Below are 10,887 nucleotides of genomic sequence, written 5' to 3'. Positions count from 1 at the left end.
AATTAAGCTAATGTTTCCCAAATTACACCACATGCTAATGCAAATCACTGTAGTTTTTCCCAATAAATCAAATTTCAGATTGATTTGCYAGCCTTGGATGTTACTGTCACTTCAAATTTTTATCCAGATGTTTTTACCAGTTCAAGCAATGGAAGACAAGGAGCTGAAAATGTGAGAAARGCAAACTATTCCTTAACTCCAGAACTGCTCAGGGTTTAAGAGAATGAACGAATTTCTAGAGAGAACTCCACTCTCACAACAGSCAAAAATTGTGCCCATCTCATGTCAAGGATTATATTTTCATATCTTTCCAGGGGATCTGATTGTGTAATAGCAATAAACTCTGGTTACAAGAATAATGCAGAGTGGGATACAGTCAAGCCACATTTCCTCTTAAGGCAAAAGAGAAACCTGGAATCATTGTCCTGGAATGCACCGAAACCTCTCAGCAGAGCTCCTGAAATATTCATGAACATTAAGGAAACAGCAAACTTTTGGAGAGTGTGCTGTTTAGCTGGAACTGTGCTGCCGTGCTCTGAGCTCTAAAATTACCAAGGGAAGGCTTTTTGCAGAAAGTAAATGAAGAAACAGAGACTTGGGAATTTTATCTCCCAGCTGCCAACAGACCACACGGTGCTGAATAATTCAACTCCTCAATTACTCATSCTAACTGGGAAGATTCTTATGTGTTTGCTGGTGTAGATCAAGGGGGAGTTCAGAATTTTAAGATAGGATTTACTAAGTGTGTAAATTCTTAGTAAACAGTAGAGGAAACACCAAAGTGCCATTTACCAGCTGAATTTACAWTAAGTGAATGACTAAATTTACATTCGCCAGCTGATTTACATGAATTTCCCAAGCTTCTCCTGAAATTATGTTCTTTTTGGAAAGTTCAGAAGCAAAGAGTTTCTGAAGGAGGAAGGAGAGAAAAAAGGAAGGAAAAAGAGGAATAAGGATCTTCAGCTGCAGGTATGGAACGCACAAGAGTGCAGACATTTCTGCCACCACTTCCCATCCCTTCCCTGCCTGTGGATYTGGGGATTGGATTTTGGGATTTGGATATCTGAATAGGATTCTGGGGCTCTGTGACTGTGGTGAGGCAAGTCAGGAACTCCTCCAGTGTGAATCAGTCATATTAAAAGGGGTTTAGGACCAGGRAAACAGCAACTTCACATGAAATGCTGGGAATAAGAGAGCGCTGTTGAAATGTTYATGTGTTTCACAAAGACATAAATATTTGGAGAATAGCAAAGGACACAGCTCGGCCTGGGCAGACTGAGAGCATTTACCTGATTAGTTGGCCCCAGTTACAAAGACTTTTCCTTGGCAGCAGCTCCAGCTCTCCCCAGCCCTGGGCACAGGAGTGATCTCTGCTCCGTGCTTGTGAAGCTCTTTGTGGTGCTGCTCAGGGAAACCAAGTCACGCTGCAGGGACAGAGAGAGGGAAAAGAGATGGAGTGAAAATTGTTTCCAGGTGGAGCCTCAGACTGTCTGGCATTGCCGGGCTGGSCTGCCTCAGGCAGATCTCAGCACTCTGTCCTGTCTCCACACAGCACAGACTGAGGAGCAATCTGGCTGGGAGAGCCTTTTCTGTGTTGGAATGGGGATGTGGATTTTTGCTTTTCCAGCTGGATCGATTTCCCATCCGGTTCATCAAGAGGCTGTGTGAATTCTTGTACGAGCGGGGTGGCGGGAATGGGATAAGGAATTCACCCCTGCTAAAATACACAAGGGGTGCTGAGTTTTGGTGCTTTGGTGCTCCTGGCCTGATTCACAGCATGGCTACACAAGAATCAGGCAGCTCTGCTTGTCCTCTGTGTGCTTGGAGATGAAATCCAGGAGAAACTGCAGAAGGACAGGAGCACAACCTGTTCTGAGGCAGCAGGAAGCGTGTCTCCAGGGCAGAACTATTTCTGGCAACACTCTCCCAGCTATTGATCACAAGTCTGATGTTGTGAATAACACTCTGATCTGGAGTCTGGCTGGARCTGCTATTTTTATAGGTGTGGGGAYTTATTTTGGATGCAGATATTTTGGAAAACAGTCAAGCTTCCCACACTGTGCTTAATAACATTATTTGAATATATAATAATGCCAAGTTATGGTTTCTGAGAGCTTGTTACTGCCTCAGAGTGTTTGGCTGATTAGAACTTTTAATGAGAGGTGTTTGGTGGAGGGGTGGGAYATGATCATTAAGGTCCCTTCCAGCCCAAACCGTTCAGGATTCTACAATCCTGTGAATTTGGGATGTGAGGATTCATTTACATTTTAACATACATAATCCCAAAATTACATTTCATTGCTATTTCACCATTCTGCATCTGTGTTTTCAAMCTCTGTTTGATTTGCCAGGCCAGTTCAGGGCCTCTCCAGCACCACTCTCTGCAGAACAGAGCATTTATCAGCCAGCCCCTCATGCCAGGATCACACAAKGTTGGGAATAAGCAGTTGGAGGTGGTAAAGGTGCCAGTGCTGCCACTGAAAAATGGCTCATGAAACACAGCCTGGGAGGAGAAAGGTGGAAAAATGAGACAGATGAGATGAATGACATGGGGAAGGGATTTTTAAATCAGCATTGCCACTGGAAAAATCCTTTTTTATGCATTTCTGTTGTATCTGTTGTGTCCTCAGGCTCCTGAAATTTGGCTSGGAAGAATTGAATAGGCCTATTTGCTATTCAGTATTTTTTCGTGCTTCTGTGATTCTCTGGGCATATGTATCTTGTACATGCACATGTAAAAATCTYTTATTTTAGTTGGTTTTGTTTTTCTTGTGTTTCTACCAGTGAAGACTCACTGGAGATTAAGCAGGCATTGTTTAAACAATTCCCCTGCAGCTCCACTGGGATGTTTCAATCTGTCTTGCAAAAGAGAAATAAAAAAGATTAATCATTCCTGTTTTGTGTGATTCTGACAGTGAAAGCAATTTGTGTGCCTCAACTGTGATGCAGACACTTTCCTCTTGCTGTTTGAGTCATACCCACCTTATTTTATCCAAGTTTTTCGAAATAACTTTCTGAAAGGTCAATCTTAGTTTAGTAATTGGGATTTGGGGGGTTTGCTAGGAACAATGTGGTTCCAAATCATGAACCTGGATGTGTTATTCAAGGAAGGAAAAACACCTCCCCCATTTCTGTGGATGCCAGAGTGAGGGCGAGGCTGTCTGCTCACCTATTTATCCTGCTGSAGAGGTGAGGTGCCTGGATTCCCTCTGCACAGGAGAGCTGAGCTGGGGGGAATAACTGACTGCAGATACAGACTGTCAATAAATTAGCACACCCCCAAGAGTCTGGAAGGAACAGAGGAGGAGCAGTGAGTCATTCCTGAGTCATAGAGCCTCCCTGGATTTATCCTGGGATGAGGTACTGCACGCACCACTCCTTGATCTGGTCTGCCTCGAAAGGACAACCCTGAAAATAATTGTGGAAAAATAAATGCTAGCAGCAATCATTCCTTGGCAGCAGCAGGCTTTGTGATGTTTTGTAAGAGCCTGGCTGTATCAGGGCAGGGKTTTGATAAGAAATGGAGAATAAGATGCAGAGCAGGTTGGTTTGGCTGCTCAGGCAGGCTGCAGTCAGGGGCTGYTCCATCACCCCTCTCAGCCCTTGGAAGTCATGGGGGCTCTTTTGGGAGGATTTGGGGATCAGACAGTGATCCCTGCTTTGTTCAACAGGCAACACACGCTGTTTTTTTCTCTCTTTTTCTGTAAAGGTTGTGCCAGCTGGGAGCATTTTCCCTGCTCTGCACTGTTGGATGCCCGAGGCAATAAGGATGCCCCAGCCCTGGTGTGCTCTGCTCCCATTCCCAAGGGCAGAGGGAGTGAAAAGAGCTCTGGCACAAACAAAGCCTCCTGCAACCAAAACCAGCTGGGTTTGCRCTGGGTGGGAACCACCACTGGGAAATACCAATTGTACCAGGAGCTTTCCCAGTCCAGCACAGCTCTCAGAAGGGATTTGTGCCCATCCTGAAGCCCTTGTTCCAGGAGCAGAGGTATCTGCAAAGCCCTGCAGTCTCCTGTGCCTGGGGTTCCAATGTGCTCTGCTGCTGTTCTGCTTCCACTCTCTTATTCCAAGGATAGTGCTCATTAGACTTCTTGGTGAGCTGATAAAATTCCCTGTCTGGCAAGGTGCTGTCAGCTGTGCCAGACAAAAATTGTGTTTTCTGCTTGGTTTGCAGCTGGAGGGGCCCAACAAGCATTGGAACACATGATAAGCTTCAGGAATGCGTGGAGGAGGAGGAGGAACAGTTCCTCTCTCAGTAAGGATCTATCAGATCAGATTGCTCCATCTCTGTAACTTCACCCTGAGCCTCCCACCTTGCTCCAAATTTGAAYAGGCACCAGGTTAATTAAAAGTGAKCAGCCTTTCAGACTYAAGGAGGGATCAGTGAGTTAAAACAACCCCAGAAACTCAGATGAGGATGCAAACAGTCCAGAAGAGCTCTGCTTTCTCCTTGTCTAAGAGATGACTTTGGATTAGAGTTCTTTCCTTGTGAAAGTTTTATGAATCTTAGGTACATTTAATGCATCTGTCTTGGCAGGGGTCTGTCTTAGTGACAGTTCTGTTTTAAAGATGATGAACATCCACTGTAAAAATTAATTTTCCTTCTTCCTGTTGACTGAGAGGTATTGATAAGACCCAGAAGATGAAAAACTAAGTACCATAAGGTTTAAAAATGTCTGTAAATAAGTAAATAAATTACTCTATTCCTATTTTTTTTACATACATCAGCTATGGTAAAAATGAGAGATTTGTGTTAAAGATTAGTGCTGAGTTTAAGATTTAATGAACTGTGGTAGACACTGTGCAGAATTATTCAGTGTCCCCAGTGGTGAATGGGCTGTCAGTGAATTCTCCCAGCCCTGGGAGGCCTAAATATCTCCATATATTCCAAAATATCTCCATTCTCGTTTTGCCTCAGAGAATTCGGTAACTCCAAAAAATAAAACAAAAGCTGAAAGAGTGTATTGAGCTCGGCTTGCTCCATGTTCGACCTGGCAGCACCTGAGCAAGCCGCTGAGACCAACCCGTGCCCTGGAATGCCGGCAGCTGCCAGCGCTGTTCTGCCCTGGCCGTGTCCCCAGCACCGGCCGCGCCCGGCAAAGAAAGAGCCGGCAGGAATTCGCAGCATTCCSGCTCGGATTAATCCCCGGCCGTCCCGCTGCGCCTCAGTGAGCTGGGGAGAGCTGCTGATTCCTCTGAGACCCCGGGGAGAAGCGACACAGRGAGCAAAGCATGGGCGGGCACAGAGCCTCTCCCCCGTGCCACTGCTGTCCTTGTGCCAGGGTGGCTCCGGAGGAACAGGGAATAAAGCCCTGTGACCTGCTCCAGCCACCATCCTCGACAGCCATCCCAAAATATCCTCCCCGGCTCCCTCCTTTCCAGGCTGGACAATAATTAAATATCAATTTATAACGTGCTTTTAAAAATGACAGCAAATGCGGGAGGAGTGGTGGGAAGGCTCTGGAGATGTTTAACTTCCTAGAAACTCATTCCAGACATAGAAAGCCACTCAGGGATCTGCCTGATTAACCAGATACCTCAGGACAACTCGAAAATGTGCATGGAAATTCTAACCCTMATTATTCAGGTCATTACATAATTATTCAAGGTCAGATTGGGATGGGGCTTGGAGCAATCTGGTCTGTGGAAGGGGTCCCTGTCCATGGAACTGGATGAGTTTTAAGGTCCCTTCCTACCCAAACCATTCCAGGATTGTATTCTATGATTCTGGAAAGATGTTAATTTTGAAATCTAGTGTGGCAACTCTAAGAATATTTACATATTACATCTATACATATAAATATAATAAACCCAAAGAAAACAGAAACCGGCATCTGGACTGTTTGACCTGTTATATATAGCAAACAGTTCTGAATTTTGCACTGAAAAATTCACAGCAGACACATTKTGATCATGCTGTAGCAAAGAAAGAAATGAAAATCAATAATTTTATGCACTGTTATRATTGAAATCTATGCACAGATACACTGTGTAATCCACCAGCTATATTTCCTCTTTTTTAACATACTGATATTTGTAGATTGGGATTAAATAATATTTTTCACTTTTACTTYCCTTTTATTACCTTCATTTTCTTTAGCAGTTATCCAGAACAGCTCCTTAAATGTACCTATGTGCTTCCAGTTTGAAAGCTGTGTTCATTTTTTAAYTTTATTTCTAACAATGCCAGCTAAAAATGACTCCATTAGAACTGAGARCCCACTGTTGCTGTTTTTTGTCACCTGAAATGATTCAATTGTGGCCATCAAGGCTGAATGCTGGAAAAAAGGATCCAGTCAGGCAAACTGGGGGAAATGTGAAGGCCTCTTTTATGCACCAGCGAGGCTGAGAGCTGCAGTAGGTGAGGCCAGCTCAAAAGGATTTTGAATCAAAGGATCCATCCTGTGCCGTAGGGGTTCCAGTTTCCAAGGAGGTTTTATCCAGGGCTGTGCTGAAGGGGTTTGGAGAATCCCAGCCCAGCTGAAGGGCTCCCTGCAGCGCCGGCGCCTGCAGTGCTTGAACAAATGTTTCTCAYACTCGGCTCAATTAAACCAAGGCTGTCAGAGGGAGGATGATCCAAGTACCCTGGAGAGGAGAGGTAACCCACAGGGGGCTGGAAAATTCAAACCCTCCCTTCGATCCTTTAAAATATTCTTTAATACTTCACCGGGTGCTGGGACTCTGATTTTAATTTTTCACTCTTTTTTGGCATCATTTATTGTTCACTGTTTCATACCACARATACAATTTTTGGTTCACCAAACTTTGCTAAATATGTTACCAATAACTAAAATTATTATTARTGTTGCAAGGGAGTACATCAAACCAAGGATGAAATAATTCCAGCATAAAGGGGAAAGAGAATTTTCACAATATTCTAACAACTATAAATTTTTTATCATGATTCCATTTGAGCTGTAAATATTCACACAGGAGTTACCAGCAGGAGTAAAATAAGCTACTTGATGTGTAAATCCATGGATTCTTAGAGACTGGGGATTTGTAGCCCTGATGTTTGCAGAGGTTGAGATGCTGAAGTGATTTTTTGGAATCCCATTTCTGCTCTGTCACTGCAAAATGGGAATTCACATGGTACCAATTACTGGATCTTGGACAAAACAAGTAGCAGCCAGAAGAACCCCCTGTGGTTTTTATGAGAATAGTAAGTAGAAGTCAAGAAAACATTTCATGCCAAGTAGATCAGGAAAGGAGGAACTGGAGGAGGATTTTATGGTATCACTGCAGCATCTTACCAGGGATTTTCTATGTATTATTGGTTAATTTTAATAATTTTTTTCCTGAAACCACTCACTACAACTCAAGGTAGAGATATTCTATAAATCATGGCAAATTTCATGGAGTTCAAAGCTTGGAAATGAGGGTTTTGTCTTCAAAAACATATTCCATGGTTTCAAAATAATCCAGCTTTGCTGAAGGCTTTGCTGTGGCAGAGTGGGAGCATTTGGAAGCTGAGGAATGGAAATGGTGAATTAGGTGAACACGGAATATAATGGGAATGTCCTGACTATACTGAAATAAATGTTGATTTTTCTTTCTTCTGAACCAAGATTTTCCTTACAAATAGGGAGTCAGAGAATTCATTTTGGCACATATATACAAATCATCTATCACTCCATGCTTTTTATATTCTAACAGGATGATTAAACATCTAATTTGTCTGCTAATTAGACCTTTTGAATGGTTAAATCTCAACACTGGAAACAGGAATGAATAAACTCTTTACCTGGATGCACACAAAGGTCGGTACCCAGCATTCTGCTGCAATTCCTCTTTGCTCCCAACAAGGCTGTTGGATCCATCAGCTGAAGGATTGTGGAATCACAGCATGACTTGGGAAAGGATCTTAGATATCCTCATAATTCAGGATGGCTCAGGCTGCCCAGGGGCTGCTGCCTGACAGGGTGCTCCACCACCCACAAGGAGGGTAAGACTTTCCACGTAGACTGTGTCCACCAAAATCCTGGAAAAGTGCAAAAGAGAAGACAGAAAATTATTTGCAGGGCTTTTCTTCCTGATTTTGGTACTGTATCACTCTGGCCTCTTTCTGTGGTGAGCAAATCACAGTAAACAGTATTTTTATCCTTTTATATATTACATGGTTGCAAAAATTGCTGACAGAAACTGCCAACAGGCTGCACTAATCACTATAATGCTGCTCCACTGGTGAAAAAAAAAAAAAAAAAAAAAACAAAAAAACCCCAAGAAAGCTGCAAATTGAATCTTACCACTGTGAAAAAAAAAAAAAAAAAAAAAAAGCCTTTTTGCTTTAACCCAGACCATCTGCTTTGGGGGCTTTTAATGATGCAGCTCCACTGGTATTTACAGAATGGAAACTTCTCTGCTGTGACCTCAGAGTGGGGGATCAGTTCTAAGGGGATACGTGGGAAGAAGGGGGGATGTTAAACTGGTGACTGGTCTGAAGGAGACCAGAGGTGCATGAGGAAGGTGTGGAGCTGCAGATTTGGAACATATTTAACCTCAATTCTTCTTTCAAGTGACATTTTCCTGAAAACAACTACGTCACGTTCCCCCAAAGGTGCTGTGAGTAACRGCAGCTCCTCCAGCATCGATAGGATATTTACTCAGTGATTCACCCCCTTTCCTCCAAGTGTTTATCTGCCTGCCCTGACCACATCCAGTCACCAATTACTAGCTGGGGACAGCCTTACAAACCCATGCTCAAGGCACTCCAAACACTCGGGCACAGGCTGAGGCTTTGGTGTCAGTACTCAGTGCCAGGTGTTTGCACAGAGAAATAAATCCATCAGCACTTTCCTGGAGTTTGCAACTGAATCTGCAACTCTTCTAACCCACAAAAACCTTTGGATTGCTTCAGAAGGCTCTTGGTTAGGCCTTTTAAACAGAGGAAGCAACAGATCTTCACACAGTTGTTGCACATTCAAACTGTACAACAGCAGACACTCAGTGATTTCACACATCTGTGCAGGTCAAACCAAGAGCTTTTGACCCATTAAGGTTATTTTTCTACTGATTTGGGTATCATCACCACTTACCTGTATTCTCAGAATATAATTCTGTTCTTTTCAGTTCATATCATATCAGTGTAATTTAGAAACAGACACCCTACAACAGGGAATTGTGCACACTATTAATTGTGTACACACTAGTAGTTATGTACACATTATTAATTATGTGTTAACCAGAAGATAATTCTGCTCCTTTAAGACAATTCTTCTCTTTTTGCTCTGTGCRTTTTTTGCAGGAGTAAGGCAAACCAGAAATTCATATTTTTCAGTGATGTAAGCAAGAAGACACATTGTTTGTCTTCTCCAAATCAACTGTGTTCCCACAACTGGAATTATTATGTAATTATYCATGGGTTTGTCAGCTCTTTGTGGCAGCAGGCTGAGAAGCAGAGAAGACTAAATTAGAGTTAAAAATACTGTGATAGTGTGTTAAATGATGTGAAAAATAATTGTGGCTTGGGGCTTGATGCTAATATATAATTTTTTAGAGGTGTTGTAATACAGCTGCAATGAACAAATGTGCAMAAAACTTCCATGACTCAATGGATCACCCTCATCTTTTGGCACAGTTTGGGAAGACATCTCTGGCTCTGTATCGGGGGATTCATAAAACCTCAAACCACCCAAAGATGAAGCTGGACAATGTGGGAACATCTGATAAATCCTCAGTGGAAATGGTATTTACTTACCGAGGATCAGGCTCCCAACTTCTCCTGTATTTAGTGTCCCATCTTCCAACTACTCCATTCAACTCCTTGTGTTCTCTTGGATCTTCCAGCAATTAAAATAAACTCCTTAATATTTCATATCAAATCCAGAGTCTCCTTCAGCACACTTGCCAGGCCCAGCTCTTCCTTTGGGATAGATGTAAACACATTAAGTGAGAATTGCTTTCTTATCAAATTTGTTTTGAATCATATCTATTTTAGAATTATGCAAGTCCTGAAAAATGCTGCAGGATTGTCCAAGTCTGTTAGTACTTTCAAGAAAACAAACAAAAYCTGCTTTAATTTAGCCCAATTTCCAGGCCACCATGGTCAGAACCCAACTAAAAGCTCTTTGGGTATTAAAAAACAAAATCTAAATATGAAACAGCAGCTCCACGAGGAGGAGGGCCCTGTGGGAACCCTCCTGCCTTTGGTCTGACAATCCAAAAAGTGTGTTCTGGTTTCCCCCAGCATCCGGTGCACTCCAGCAAAGTTTCTAAGTTTAAACTTCCCTCAAAGCTTCAGTGTTCCTTAAATGGCACAGCTCAGCTTGGCTGGCAGAGCTGCAGCTCATGGTAAAGGAAGCCACCACCACATGAACACTTTCCCTAAATGCTGCTCTATATATTCTCAATGCTCAGCTCAGGAGTCGCTAAAATAAGCTCTTAAAATAACAACTTCAAACACTTGCACAGGGCTGCAGCCTCTCAGAGGGGCTGAGTTTTCCTACCTCAGTGTGCCCTAAACAAAGGATGCTCATGCCATGACAGCAGAGGAAGGCTGAGCCCAGCTGGAGGACTAACATAAGTCAATTAGGATCCGTTGGCTCTTAATTAGAGGATTTGTTATTTATCCCGGGCTTCCTCCCAGTCCAAACTGGTGGCTGACGCCTTCTCTCTGAGATAAACAGGCACTCAGAGATGTGGGGACTGAAATGTGAAGATTATTCATCCTTTAATCTGAGCAAACAGCATTTAACCTYCATGAGAATGAAATKAWATTACTCTTTTMAGCCGGAGTAAAAGTCCCCTCTGTWACACACAGCAAATTCTSCCTGTGAACACTGATTCTATCTATTGGAAAACCAGTAAAATAATAAASAATCACAGAAYCATTGAGGCTGGAAAAGARCTTTGAGGTCATCAAGTCCARCTGTTAACCCAGCACTGCCA

The sequence above is a fragment of the Malurus melanocephalus genome, unplaced genomic scaffold (genome assembly GCF_030028575.1).
Source record: "Malurus melanocephalus ecotype Western Australia unplaced genomic scaffold, MMel_1.1 scaffold_900, whole genome shotgun sequence".
Taxonomy (NCBI): Eukaryota; Metazoa; Chordata; class Aves; order Passeriformes; family Maluridae; genus Malurus; species Malurus melanocephalus.
Note: the sequence above shows the minus strand (reverse complement) of the source record.